Source organism: Beta vulgaris, chromosome 5 (assembly GCF_026745355.1).
Source record: "Beta vulgaris subsp. vulgaris cultivar EL10 chromosome 5, EL10.2, whole genome shotgun sequence".
NCBI lineage: Eukaryota > Viridiplantae > Streptophyta > Magnoliopsida > Caryophyllales > Amaranthaceae > Beta > Beta vulgaris.
In genome coordinates this window covers 25,304,877-25,318,968 of record NC_079206.1, presented here as the reverse complement: position 1 = coordinate 25,318,968, position 14,092 = coordinate 25,304,877, and the positions used below count along the sequence as shown (strand labels likewise).

Sequence of the window (14,092 nt, the reverse complement as noted above, 5' to 3'; positions counted from 1 at the left end):
TGCAAACTACAGAATAGTAAGTTATGTAAACTTTTAGTGATATATTCACAATTGGGGATGATGAAAAATTGATGAAAATTTTCTTGTTGCTGCCCCCTTTATACGTTGCTATAGTTGTTTTTGGTATGCCCAGCTCTAATTTCCTCTTCTTTTGACTCACTTGTTTGTTGTGCTTAATTTAAAAGGGTAGAGTAAGTAACTTGGTAGTTTAGTTTCATCAGTATATGCTATTATTTAGGAATCATTGGCTGACTTATCATTATTGGCCCTTAGTAGAAGGTATAATTTATTCACATTAATCCAAATGCATCTTTTTAAAAAAGATTGCAAGCCAAATTACGTATGAATGTCTTAAATAAAAGAAACTCCTTGACACACTGATGGAAATCATTATTACTTGAATTGGCAAATGAACATGTACACCACTTCTCCTGATTACTTGTCGATCAAGCTTAATTACCAATTAGTATCACGTGACTGAGTAAACAAAAAGTTATGGGCTAATGGTTCCCTTCCCTTTCAAACTCTTATTAACTACTTATATATAATGTCTATGTAAATCTAAGTTGCAAAAGGCTTCATATATTACAATTCTCATACGTACTTGTTATTGTTAAATGTTATATTATATCATAGCTTCATGCTTATATATATACACACACATACTCCCTTCGTCCCATTTTTCTTTGTCCCTTGTTGATTTGGTACACAAATCAATGAATAAGTTAAGTTGATAATACATGTGGGACTTTATGTGTAAAAAGTAGAGAGAGTAATATTGTTTTAAAAAAAAAACAAATGGGGCAAAAATTTAAGAACAACCAAATTAGGAAATCGGGGCAAAGAATTTAGGATGGAAGGAGTATATAAAACTAGAAGACATATAGTACTTTAAACCTCCAAATTATATACTGACATATAAAATTGTCTATTTATATATTGTTGTAGCATTAAGTGAATCTCTTTCGATCAGGTGGTTATATTATTACAACTAAACTCAAGCGAACTCTTTAACTAGGCTTATACAAGTTGAAAGCTTTGAAGCCTATGAAAATTAATTGACCATTCGCAAACCTAAGCTTACAGGATCACTACTAGCATGCTACTTTCCTGCTTGCTCTTCTTATAATTTATAATGATATGAACACCACTAAGTATTTAATATATGTGTGACAATAGTATGGTATCTTTTTTTATTTTCGGAATGCAACTCAGGTATTTAATACCTGAACAACACTAAGCATTTAATATCTAAGTATTCTTTATTTTGTGTATGAGCCTCCTTTTGCAACTTTTGAATTATATATATACTTCCTCAGTTGCTCTTCAATAGCTACACTTTGACCAAAAAGTTCTCACATTTTTTTGTCAAAGTGTTGTTATTAAAAAGAAACAGAGGAAGTATACAAGTCTATACTCAAGTGTTCTGACTTTTTTAATACCTTGATTTAAGGTAGATAAGTTTTCTAAACTTTATTGAGCAAGGAACGAGAGATCAAGGCAAGACGCAACAATATAATTGGGGTATTAAAGGTGCTTCATTTAAAGTGAGAATTATTTCTTTTCTTAAATGAATAGATTTGTGATAATTTACTGTATGTGTGATTTACTTATAAAAAATCAAACTCTTAGAAATTGTATTTCAATACTTTTTATTTCTATTTTTCATATATGTTGTTATGATATATTTCTGTATTTGTTATTGTTATGTGATTTATTAGTACATGTTCATGTTCTAGTATATACTAGGTAGTTACCTTTTTGGCCCTTTCATGCTTTCTCACTAGCATGGTTCTTTTACAGGAATTTCCTTAGGCTTCTTGGTTGTGCTAAGGGTTGCTAGTGGGTGGTAATATGTTATAGAGGTTGATGATAGTTTGCTAAAGCTAGTAAAAGTAGTTCCAATATATGTTTTCCATTACTAGCTTATATGCTTATTTGTTGTGGGTATAGTAGCTTGTGTGTTCTCAGTTGGCTAATGCACAATTGTTGGCTAGTATTAACCACATCATGTTACTAGTTGACTTACTCTGAGTTTCCAATGACAAATAATTTTCATTGAATTATTTTTATTGAATATGATGATTGGTCTCAGTGATTTCATTCAATAGTCTTATCTTATACAAAGTGTGTATTGGATCTCTATACAAGGCCCAATTAAATATGAGTAAATCTTAACATAGAGTTCCTATTTTAAGATTTGTTCATTGCGAATGAATCTATATAATATGAGGTTGAACAAAATAACCTACTAATGGGTATCTAATGAGAACTAAATTTGCAGTGAGGAGGGAAGATCGAGAATGGATGTATCAAAGACTTGAGGGAAAACATCTAAGTTCCTACTTTACGACAAAAGTTGATGAATTTGTGTACTTAGCTTGTAGGCAAGAGAATGTGGTTATTGATGGTTTATTGAAATGTCCTTGTGCCAAATGTGAGAATGTGCCGTATAGGGATTCTGAAACCATTAAGGTTCACTTGTATAGGTATGGACTTTGTCCAGATTATTACTTGTGGACTTCTCATGGAGAAAGTTACGTTGAAAATGTATCACTGAATGACTTGTCAAATTCTTTAGAGAGTAATCCTTACAGTAATATGGTAATGGATGCATTTGGACCTGAATACAATGATATATCTGAAGAAGATCCTCATCCTGAGGCTAAAAAGTTTTTTGATATGCTAAAGGCAGTTGAGATGCCTTTATATGATGGATGTAACTTGTCTTTGTTGTCTGTTGCTGCAAGAATTACTAACCTTAAGTGTGAGTATAATATTCCACATAGGGCGATTGATAGTGTTACGTCTTTGATAAAGGAAGTTTGTCCAAATGAGAATTATATGACTGATACTTTTTTGTCGTACTCGAAAATTGTTAGAAGGACTTCAACTTCCACACCATAGAATAGATGTATGTCCTAAGGGATGTATGCTTTTTTGGAAGGAGAATAAGGATCTCAATGAATGTTTAATATGCAAATCTAATCGCTTTAAGGCTACAAGGGCAAACAGGAAACGTTCTCCGAAAAAGGTGTTGCATTATTTGCCAATTGCTCCAAGGTTGCAGAGATTATATGCAACCAAGTCCAGTGCTGAAAAAATGAGTTGGCATGCAGTTCATGAGAAAACTGAAGGTTTAATGACCCATCCATCTGATGGAGAAGAATGGAAACATTTTGATACCTCCTTTCCTTCTTTTTCTGCCGAGCCACGAAATGTTCGTTTAAGACTTTGCACGGATGGTTTTTCACCATTCGGTAAGTCAGGGGGACATTACTCTTGTTGGCCAGTGATAGTAACTCCTTATAATTTTCCGCCATCATTGTGTATGAAGAAACCATATATGTTTGTGAGTTTAATCATTCCAGGTCCAAAACGTCCAAAGGGAAACATTGATGTATTCTTACAACCTCTTATTGATGAGTTAAAGCATTTGTGGGAGGTTGGGGTCCCGACATATGATGTTTCAAGAAAACAGAATTTTAACATGAAGGTTTCTTTACTTTACACTATTAGTGATTTTCCTGCTTATGGTATGCTATCGGGGTGGAGCACCGCCCCCGGGAAGCTAGTATGCCCGTATTGCATGGAAAATACAAAGGCGTTCACCTTGAAGCATGGTGGTAAGCAATCTTGGTTTGATTGTCATCGACAATTTCTTAATGTCGATCATGTCTTTCAAAACAATAAAAGTGGCTTTTTCAAAGATAGGGAAGAAAGATCAATTGCTACCGAAAGACTAAGTGGTGAACAACTTTGGGAACGGGTATCATTGATCCCTAAAACTGGAGAAGAAAGCTTGTGTTCAAGACACCAAGGATATGGAGTTACTCATAATTGGACTAAGCAAAGTTCATTATGCCAACTACCATATTGGAGTAAACTTCTAATACGCCACAACTTGGATGTCATGCACATTGAAAAGATTTTTTTTGACAATTTGTTTCACACAATTATGGATGTCAAGGGGAAAACAAAAGACAATATCAAAGCAAGGAGAGATTTGAGACTTTATTGTAAGCGAAGAAAACTTGAAGTTGAGGATGTAGTCGTAAACGGAGTGGTGAAAACCAAAATTCCTAGAGCTTCTTATACACTAAGGAAAAGAAAAAAGTTCTATGTGAGTGAATGCAAAAGCTGAAATTTCCCGATCGCTATGCATCTAATTTGAGTAGATGCGTTGACTCAAGGGAATATAAGTTATTTGGGATGAAGAGCCACGATTGCCATGTATTTATGCAACGATTGCTTCCTGTGGTCTTTCGAGACTTGGTACCCTCCATTGTTTGGAATGTTTTAACTGAGATAAGTCAATTTTTTAGGGATATATGCTCATCAACTTTGCACTATGAGGACATGTTCCGTTTGGAGAAGAATATTCTTGAAATAATTTGTAAACTAGAGAATATTTTTCCACCAAGCTTTTTTAATGTCATGGAACATCTTCCTATTCATCTACCTTATGAAGCCAAAGTTGGTGGACCGGTTCAATATAGATGGATGTATCCTTTTGAGAGGTATATTGTTTTTTCTCTTTTCAAAATGGTACATTCTTACATATTGGTTTTCCTTAGGTTTCTTTACCACTTAAAGCAAAAGGTTGGTAACAAAGCTCAAGTGGAAAGCTCAATAATTGTCATAGCAATCTTAATGGAGGAGATATCAAATTTTTGTACCCATTAATTTGAGCCTCATGTGGACACAAAGGCCAAGGATGTAGGGTTACAGTTTGATGATAGTGAGAATGAGAAAAATGATCAAAACATGCCAGAGATATTTTCTTGTTCATTTGGGTATAGTTCTACACAAGGAGAAATAGGTTATCTTGATGATAAGGATTATGGCGTTGCTCATGCATATGTTGTAGGTAATTGTGAAACTCTTAAAGAGTATGAAAGGTATGTTTGATTTTGACATTAATAATTTCTGCTGAAATAAGTATTTACTTAAATAAGGTACTAAGATTAGGTGTTTAACAGTTTATTCGAGGAAGAAATGATGAGAACACATAGTTGTATTAACGTGGATGATGTATAGGCCAAATTTCAACACAAGTTTCCTAATTGCCTGAGAGAATACGTATGTCTAAGTTACTAGTTCCATGTTGATTAGTATAATTAACTTTTTTATTACCTTGAGGTTTTAATAAAAATAATTAATTGATATAGGTTTTGAGATTTGGCATTGATGACGACGTTACTCGTTCTTTAGCACTTGGTCCCTCTAGAGAAATTCGCAAGTTCAAGAGATATGAAATTAATGGCTATAATTTTCATACATATGACTATGGTAAGAGAAAGTCAACCATGAATTATGGTGTTTGTATGAAAAGCGTAGAAGGTAATAATTACTACGCTGTTCTTCAAGATGTGATGGAGTTGAGTTATGTTGGTGCAAGAGGATGTTACAAAACAGTGTTATTCAAATGTGATTGGTGTGATCCGAGACAAGGTACCAAGGTGCATGAAAAGTACAAACTTATTGAGGTCAATCTTGCAAACAGATACGCGATTTATGACCCATTTGTATTGGCTTACCAAGTTGAGCAAGTTTGTTTTGTTCCTTTTCCTGTTACAACTCAGGAAAGAAATCAATGGCAGGCTATTTTTGATATAAAGGCCAAAGGAATAGTCGATGCACCTACAGATCAAGTATCATTTCAAGAAGATTCGATTCAAATACTCCATCAATATTTGGGCTAGAAGATCTAATAATAATCAACAGAGAAGATCAAGAAAATGAAGAAGACTATGGATTTGAGATAGTTGGGGATGGATATGAAGATAATGAAGATAATGAAGAATCATTTTCTGAAATGGGTGAATATCTAAGTAGAAGATGAAGCAAATGACCTTGATGATTCTTCAAATGATGAAATAGATGGAACTGATGATGATGACTTATGAAGTGAACTTGTTTTTGTATTGGTTGAATTTGTAGACAATTATTGACTCTTAAATGTGTTTTTTATTCCTTAGAATATTTATTTACTAGGCATGTGTATGCTCGCCTTATTAGATTGTAGTAATTTTGGATTGTGATACCTTTATAATACTTTGCTTGCTTAGTGATTTGTTTTTTGTTATTTTCCTACTGTCATATTAGATTTTCAAGTATAATGCAATATATGTTTTTGTAATCCTAAGTATGTTTTTATATTTGTTTACTAATAAGCTCTATAATGCAGATGACATATCGTTGCAGAGGTGGGTTTAATGGGAGAGGTGGAATTATTAGAGGCCCTCGAAAACCTCTATTTCAACTAGTGCATACAACAAATATAGAGAATTATGATGATGATGATGAATATGATGCAGAATGTGATGGGCAGCCATCTACTGAAGCTCATTCTACACCATCACCAACATCGGCTGATACATCGATGACTACTACTCCAGATGGTACGACACACTCAAATGGCACAACACCATCTACATTACTCATCTTGACACACACTAACGTTGATCAAGCTTTGGTTATAAGTGATAAACTGGGAACCCAACAAAAGTCAATGCAGTTTTACACCCCAGAGGAAAATTATGGTTAGTTAAGTATTTAAATTAGTTGATATGCTAGACCTTCATAGCAATTTATTGTACATTGTCAAATAAGTTGAATGTTTCAGGTTCACTAAGCGTGAGGTAGTGAAGAAAGTTTCTAAAACCTCATACAAGCAGTACTTTGATCGACCATACAATAATTGGTCTATGGTGCCGCAGGAGATTCAGGATAGATGGTGGTATGGTTTTAGGGTATGTTTTTTCCCATATATAATTGATTATATATTTGCTAATATGTGAACTTCTATTTTTCAAGTGTAAATATAGCATGGTATGCATTAAAGCAACATGACTCAATGACTATATTATAGTATCTATGATGTGAAATTCTATGAGCGCGGTGTTTCCTGATGCTGCTTAGTATATATTTTCAAATTTTGTTCTGCGACATTCTGGTTGGAAGCATATGATTTTAAATTGTTTACTCTTTTTGTGGTTACATATCTCACTTTTTTCTTGTTTGCATATACAATAATGCAGAAGGAGTTTTCATGGGATCCATCAGTTGCGAAGTTAGTAAAGTTGGAGTGGGAGGCCAAATTAAAAAGACGACTTACAAATGTAGTGTCAAAACTAGTTAGGGTAAATGATTATTTACCTTTATGGTGTCAAAAAGTTTGAAAGTTGGGCTGAGAAAAATTAGGACACACCAAAATTCAAAAAGAAATCAGCTCAATGTTCTGCAAACAAGAAAAATAGTGTGAAAGGCATGTCACTTCATTGCCAAGGGTCTGTCTCAACTGAGGAATTGAAAGAGAAAATGGCAAGTTGCATAAATTAGTTTATTCTTTCACTTAAGTTTTCCTCTTAGTTTTTAGTGGTTGTTAGTTATATTCATTTTGTAATGTGTGTACAGTATTGTATGTGAAAGGTTGCTGAGTTGGGTGGTGAGAAGCTGAAACCATCAGATGTTTTCAAGAGAGCTCATCTTAAAAAGAATGGTGACTTCATTGATTATAGAGCATCCAAATTTTGGGTGAGTTTTCCATGCTTTCCTTGATAATATATTAGGCTTGGAATATGTAGATATTTGGTTATAGTGAAATGGGCTAATATCATAATATCCTATTATGACGTAAAGGCTGAACTAATTTTAGATTATTTTCACAACAAGTACATGCATAAACAGTTGTGAGACATGGCTGCACTACACAAATAAATATCCCAAGCTCTTCTTCTTTTTTCTTTACTTTGATTGAAACGGCGGGGATGGTGGGTTTTTTGGTGGTGGATTTCGAAGTTGGTGGTTTCGTGGGTTGTGGATGGTTGTTGGGTGATCGGTTTTGTGGGAGTTGGTGGTTCGATAATGGGTGTTGGTTGTTGGGTTGGTGGGTTCGTAGGGTGGTTGGGTGGTAGGTTTCGTGGAGTGGTGTTATGGTGTTTGGTGGTTGCTGTGGTATCTTGGTGTTGGTTTATGTGGTTGTTTGTGGCGATGGTGGTGTGATAATCACCTTCACCACATAGATACTCAAATAGGACAAATTTGTACTTCACTAAGTAACCTAGAAACTCAACTTTCAGGTAAACTACCATCTCAGCCACTACCTAACCCAAAAGAGAATGCCAAAGCCGTGACCCTTAGGAATGGGAAAGAGTTGAGTGAACCTAAGGTAAAGAGTCGCGAGATTGAAAGAGAGATAGAGGTTAAACATGAAGATGAACTTACTATAGGGGGAAATGGAGAGATTGAGAGTAGGAAAGATCATGAAGGAAATGGTAAGCTTAATCCAGAAATTGATGTTTCTCGTTTTAAAGATGTGCCCCCTTTCCCTTCCAGATTTGCTAAAGCTAAGAAAGCTACTCTTGACAATGAAATTCTTGAGACTTTTGGGAAAGTTGAAGTCAATATTCCTTTACTTGATGCTATTAAACAGGTTCCCCGTTATGCAAAGTTTCTTAAGGAACTTTGTACTAACAAAAGACAATTTCATCCTTCTGAAAAGGTAAGTATGGGAGAGAATATTTCAGCTATAATTCAAAAGAAGCTTCCCCCTAAATGTAAAGATCCTGGCATGTTTTCCATTCCTTGCAAAATTGGTAATTCTAAATTTGAAAGATGCATGCTAGATTTAGGAGCTTCGATTAATGTGATGCCCAAATCTGTCTATGATACTTTAAATGTGGGATATTTGTCTAAAACTGATGTGGTTATTCAGTTAGCTGATAGGTCAAATGAATTTCCCATTGGAGTGTTAGAAGATGTACTAGTTCAAGTAAATGAATTAGTTTTTCCGGCTGATTTTTATGTTCTTGATATGGGTGATAGAACCGATAATGTTCCTTTATTGTTGGGAAGACCTTTCTTGAAAACTTCTAAGACTAAAATTGATGTTCATCAGGGTAATTTGACGATGGAATTTGCTGGTGAAATAATTAAGTTCAATATATTCGATGCTATGAGATACCCAAATGATGTCAATAATGTTAGTTCTATTGATTCCTTTGATGCTTTCGACTGGATGGCTCAAGAAATTTTTGATCTGTGGTGTGAAAAATTGTTTGAGACTCATAATTTTACTGATAGCAAGGACACTGAAATGCCTGTTTCTTTAGTAGATATGTCTGATGTCGCAAGTCTTGATTTGCAAAATGATAAAAAAGATAATTGTGATCTTTCTTTGCCAGTGTCTGTACCTAAACTAATCCCTTCTATTGTTCAAGCACCTCAATTAGAATTGAAACCACTACCCTCGCATCTAAAATATGTGTATTTAGGTGAAAATGAAACTCTACTGTGATTATCTCCAATGCTCTAAATCAATTTCAAGAAGATAAATTGGCAAATGTGCTAAAAGACCACAAGGAGGCTATCGGATGGACCTTAGCTGACATAAAAGGAATTAGTCCCACCTTATGCATGCATAGAATTTTTCTTGAAAAAGATGCTAAACCCACGAGAGAATCTCAACGTAGGTTAAACCCCTCCATGATGGAGGTAGTTAAAAAGGAAATCCTTAAGTGGTTAGATGCCGACATGATTTATCCTATTTCTGATTCTCAATGGGTGAGTCCTGTTCATGTGGTCCCTAAAAAGAGTGGAATAACTGTTGTTGAAAATACTAAAGGAGAGCTTGTTCCAACTAGAGTTCAAATGGATGGAGGGTCTGCATTGACTATAGGAAGCTTAATCAAGCTACTAGAAAAGATCATTTCCCTTTGCCCTTTATTGATCAAATGTTAGAAAAACTTGCTGGTCAATCATTCTTCTGCTTTCTTGATGGCTATTCTGGTTATACTCAAGTACCCATCGCTCCGGAAGATCACGATAAAACCACATTTACTTGCCCTTTTGGTACATTTGCATTCAGGAGAATGCCTTTCGGACTATGCAATGCCCCTGGAACTTTTCAGCGTTGTATGATGAGTATCTTCTCTGATTTGATTGAACAAGATATGGAAGTGTTTATGGACGATTTTACTATTTTTGGCGATTCCTTTGATAGATCCTCCTGGTTTAGCTCGTGTTTTGCAAAGATGTGTTGAAACTCACCTTGTATTGAATTTTGAAAAATGTCATTTTATGGTAGAACAAGGTGTAGTACTTGGACATATTGTAAGTGCTAAAGGTTTAGAAGTTGATAAAGCTAAAATAGATGTTATTAGTTCATTGCCATATCCTACATGTGTTCGTGAAGTTAGATCATTTTTAGGGCATGTTGGCTTCTATAGACGCTTTATTAAGAATTTTTCAAAAATTGCATCTCCTTGTGTGTTTTGCTTGCTAAAGATGCCACTTTTGATTTTAATGAGAATGTAAAAAGGCTTTTGATGAGTTAAAAGAAAGATTGACTAGTGCACCCGTGCTTCGACCACCTGATTGGATCTTACCCTTTGAAATCATGTGTGACGCTAGTGATAAGACTATCGGTGCCGTTTTAGGTCAAAAGAAAGATAAAGAATCCTATGTGATCCATTATGCTTCTAAATCACTTGATTCTGCTCAATGCAACTATACTGTAACTGAAAAAGAGATGTATGCTGTGATTTTTGCTTTAGAGAAGTTTAGACCTTATTTACTAGGCACACATGTTATTGTGTATTCTGACCATTCTGCTCTAAAATATCTCTTGAAAAAGAAAGAATCCAAACCTCGCTTGCTTAGGTGGATGCTTTTGTTACAAGAATTTGACTTAGAAATTAGAGATAAGAAGGGTGTTGAAAATCTAGTTGCTGACCACCTTAGTAGAATTGTTCCTAGAGATGATTGGCCTTTAATGACTGAATTCTTTCCTGATGAACAACTTCTTTCAATGTATCATGTTGAAACTCCTTGGTATGCTGATATGGTTACTATTTGGTCACTAGCACATTCCCCCGACTCTGTCTAGAGCTCAAAAAGAAAAGATTAAATCTGAGTCAAAGTATTACTTTGGGATGACCCTTATTTGTGGAAATCATGCTCTGACCAAGTAATTAGGAGTGTAGACCAATCTGAATATGCTTCGATTCTTACATTCTGTCATAGTCTTGAAAGTGGAGGACATTTTGGTCCTCAAAGGACTGCTCATAAGGTTCTGGAATGTGGTTTATATTGGCCTACACTTTATAAAGATGCTTATGTGTTCTGTAAGTCTTGTGAACGTTGCCAAAAGACTGGAAATGTATCTAAAAGGAACGAAATGCCTCAACATGGAATCATAGTATGTGAAAACTTTGATGTGTGGGATATTGATTTTATGGGTCCCTTCCCCTCATCTTTTGGTAATCTTTATATTATTCTTGCTGTCGATTACGTTTCTAAATGGGTGGAAGCTCAAGCTACCATAACTGATGATGCTAAGACAGTTGTTAAGTTTGTTAAGAGTCACATATTTAACAGATTTGGTATGCCAAAGCCATAATTAGTGATAGGGGTACCCATTTTTGTAACAAAACATTTGGGACTCTCCTTGAAAGATATCATGTACACATAGAGTAGCAACAGCCTATCATCCTCAGACGAACGGACAAGCTGAAGTGTCCAATAGGGAAATCAAATCAATTCTAGAAAAGATGGTGAACCCTAACAGGAAGGACTGGAGCCTTAGGTTAGATGACGCATTGTGGGCATATAGGACAGCTTATAAGACACCTCTAAGAATGTCCCTTACAGACTTGTTTATGGAAAAGGATGCCATTTACATGTCGAAATCGAGCATAAGTCTTACTGGGCTGTAAAGCAATGTAATATGGACTACGAACAAGCTGGACAGAGGAGAAAACTTAGTTTGCAAGAACTAGAAGAACTCAGATTAGAAGCTTACGAAAACACTCAGATTTATAAAGATAAGACTAAAGCCTTTCATGATAAGCGGATTATTCAAACTGATTTTCTATGGGACAGAAAGTCCTTTTATATAATGCTCGCTTAAAGTTGTTCCCTGGTAAGCTTAGGTCTAGATGGTTTGTTATTACTGATATTTTTCCTCATGGTGCAGTGGAGATTAAAAGCTTGGAATCTGGAAAAGTTTTTAAAGTAAATGGCCACAGATTAAAACCATTTTATGAGTTTGAGCATGCAGGTTTAATTGAAGAGATCGAGCTTTCGAGAGTGATGCTTGCATAACGTCGAGCCCACGACATAAACTAAGGGCGCTACTTGGGAGGCAACCCAATCCTGCTACTATCACTTCCTCTTGTTATTTCATTTTATTTTCTTACTGTTCTCTCAGTTTTACACTCATCATTCATGCTTTATGTTTATCATAGCTAGGAAGTCTAGTCATATTCTAACTTGTTTTTGCTCTTGTCCACCAGCACCATGCCACCTTCACATCTCATGAGTGATACTCTAGAAGTGGTGAAGCAATCAGAGGTTCCAAACTAGCTTTCTATTAGGAAGGCAGCACATTAAAGCAACATCTATGAACAAGGCAACCCGTTATGATCTCCATTATTATTTCTCTTTGTGAAGAAAGATACACATAACCAGCTAAGTTCTCTCATTCTTTAATTCAATTTTTTTTTCATTGAGGACAATGCATAGTCTAATGTGTGGGGGGGAGATAAATGGTGACAAATTTCACTTTGGAGCTGGACATGTGGTAAATTGGCAAAATCATAGGCTGGATTGTGGCGTGTGCTGGCATTATATGATGTATAATTTTATAGGCTAAATACAGGTTCTGGTATCCATGACTTTAAATTGAAAAATAAATTGGGATATGTCCTGTTTTAGGGGAGGTGCTGCCAAATTTTCTGTAGAATTTTTATTTTATTAAGTACTATAAAAAAAAAAGAAATTGTGCTTTTGCTTGCATTAGTTATAGAACTTTCGTTGCATTTAATTTAGGATTTCCACTTCTTATCTTCCTAAGGAATGGCGATTAGTAAGTTGATAAGAAACTCTAATCTAACTTGTTTGAAATAAATAAAAACTTTTTTTCGAAATAAAAGATTTTGGGAATGTTATATAATTGGAAACGGATAATCGAACTTGAGAGATTTATAATACAATTGAAAAAAAATTATCTTGCTTCTCTTAAATAAGCTGGCTAGATAAATAGACCAAACCTTGTGAGCTTTTGAGCCTATTAGACTGACACATCTGCATCAGTCTCATTATTTTCTTTCTTGTGTGATAGTTCCTCAATGAAGTGTGGCTCTTGAACTTGACTTGGTCTCTTTGAGACTTTTGTGACAAATGCTATGAAGAAATGATTTAGGCGTCCTTTTCTTTTTTTTTCTTAGCCTCAGAGATTTTATTTCATATAATATTTCCTTTGTTTAGCCCTTCTGAGCCTTAAAATCCCGTGTTTATTTGCTAACCATACATTACAAACTTGCGGCCTCCTACATATTATACCCATGCTTGGCTAAGGGGAGTTATTAGATATTGAGTTTGTATTGTAAGATTGTGTTATGGTAGAGATATATTGTTGAAAGAAAAAAGAGAAAACAAGGTTATAGAGAAAAAATTATATTATTGAAAAATATCAAAGAAAATAAATGTTTGAAAGTCATCGAGCAATGGAAATGCTATGAAATATCCATATAAGTATTATGATGGCATTACATGTGAAGGATATGGTGAATAATATGAAAGAAAAAAAAAATGGAGTTTGTTGTGAGTGGAACATCATAAGTCATGTATTTTTGCTCCCTTTAGCTCGGCTTATAATTAACTCCACATTCCTAAATATTATTCCTACCCTTTAGCCTTGGCCACGTTACAACCTTATGAAAGACCTTTTGATCTTTATGCATTATGTCACTTCAAAGTGGAGAATTGAGACGATAGTCAAGTTTAAAGAAATATACTTCATTTTGAGTCGACTCGGTTATAGGTTTGAGTGAATATTATTTAACCCCAGACACATGAGAGTTGAGTGTTTTATTTCTACTTGTGAGTGTCTATTTATCGAACTTGATACGCATACATTTGTGGATTCATGCTGGAAATTTTTGAGTTGCAAAAGATAACAATTAGTTCATGAAGTATTATGAGATTTGATAGTTCGATTGTTTAAACACTAAGAGTATGACATCTCCATAACATTTTCTCAACGTTTTTCTGACTAACTTTAAAATGTTTTAGTTTCTTGTAGTGT

At 34.7% G+C, this 14,092-nt stretch overlaps 1 pseudogene; it reads left to right on the top strand.

Annotated features, from left to right (window-relative positions):
* The first annotated feature begins 3,142 nt into the window (after window positions 1–3,142).
* Window positions 3,143–11,920, top strand: LOC130591371 (uncharacterized; annotated as a pseudogene).
* Window positions 11,921–14,092: the final 2,172 nt, after the last annotated feature.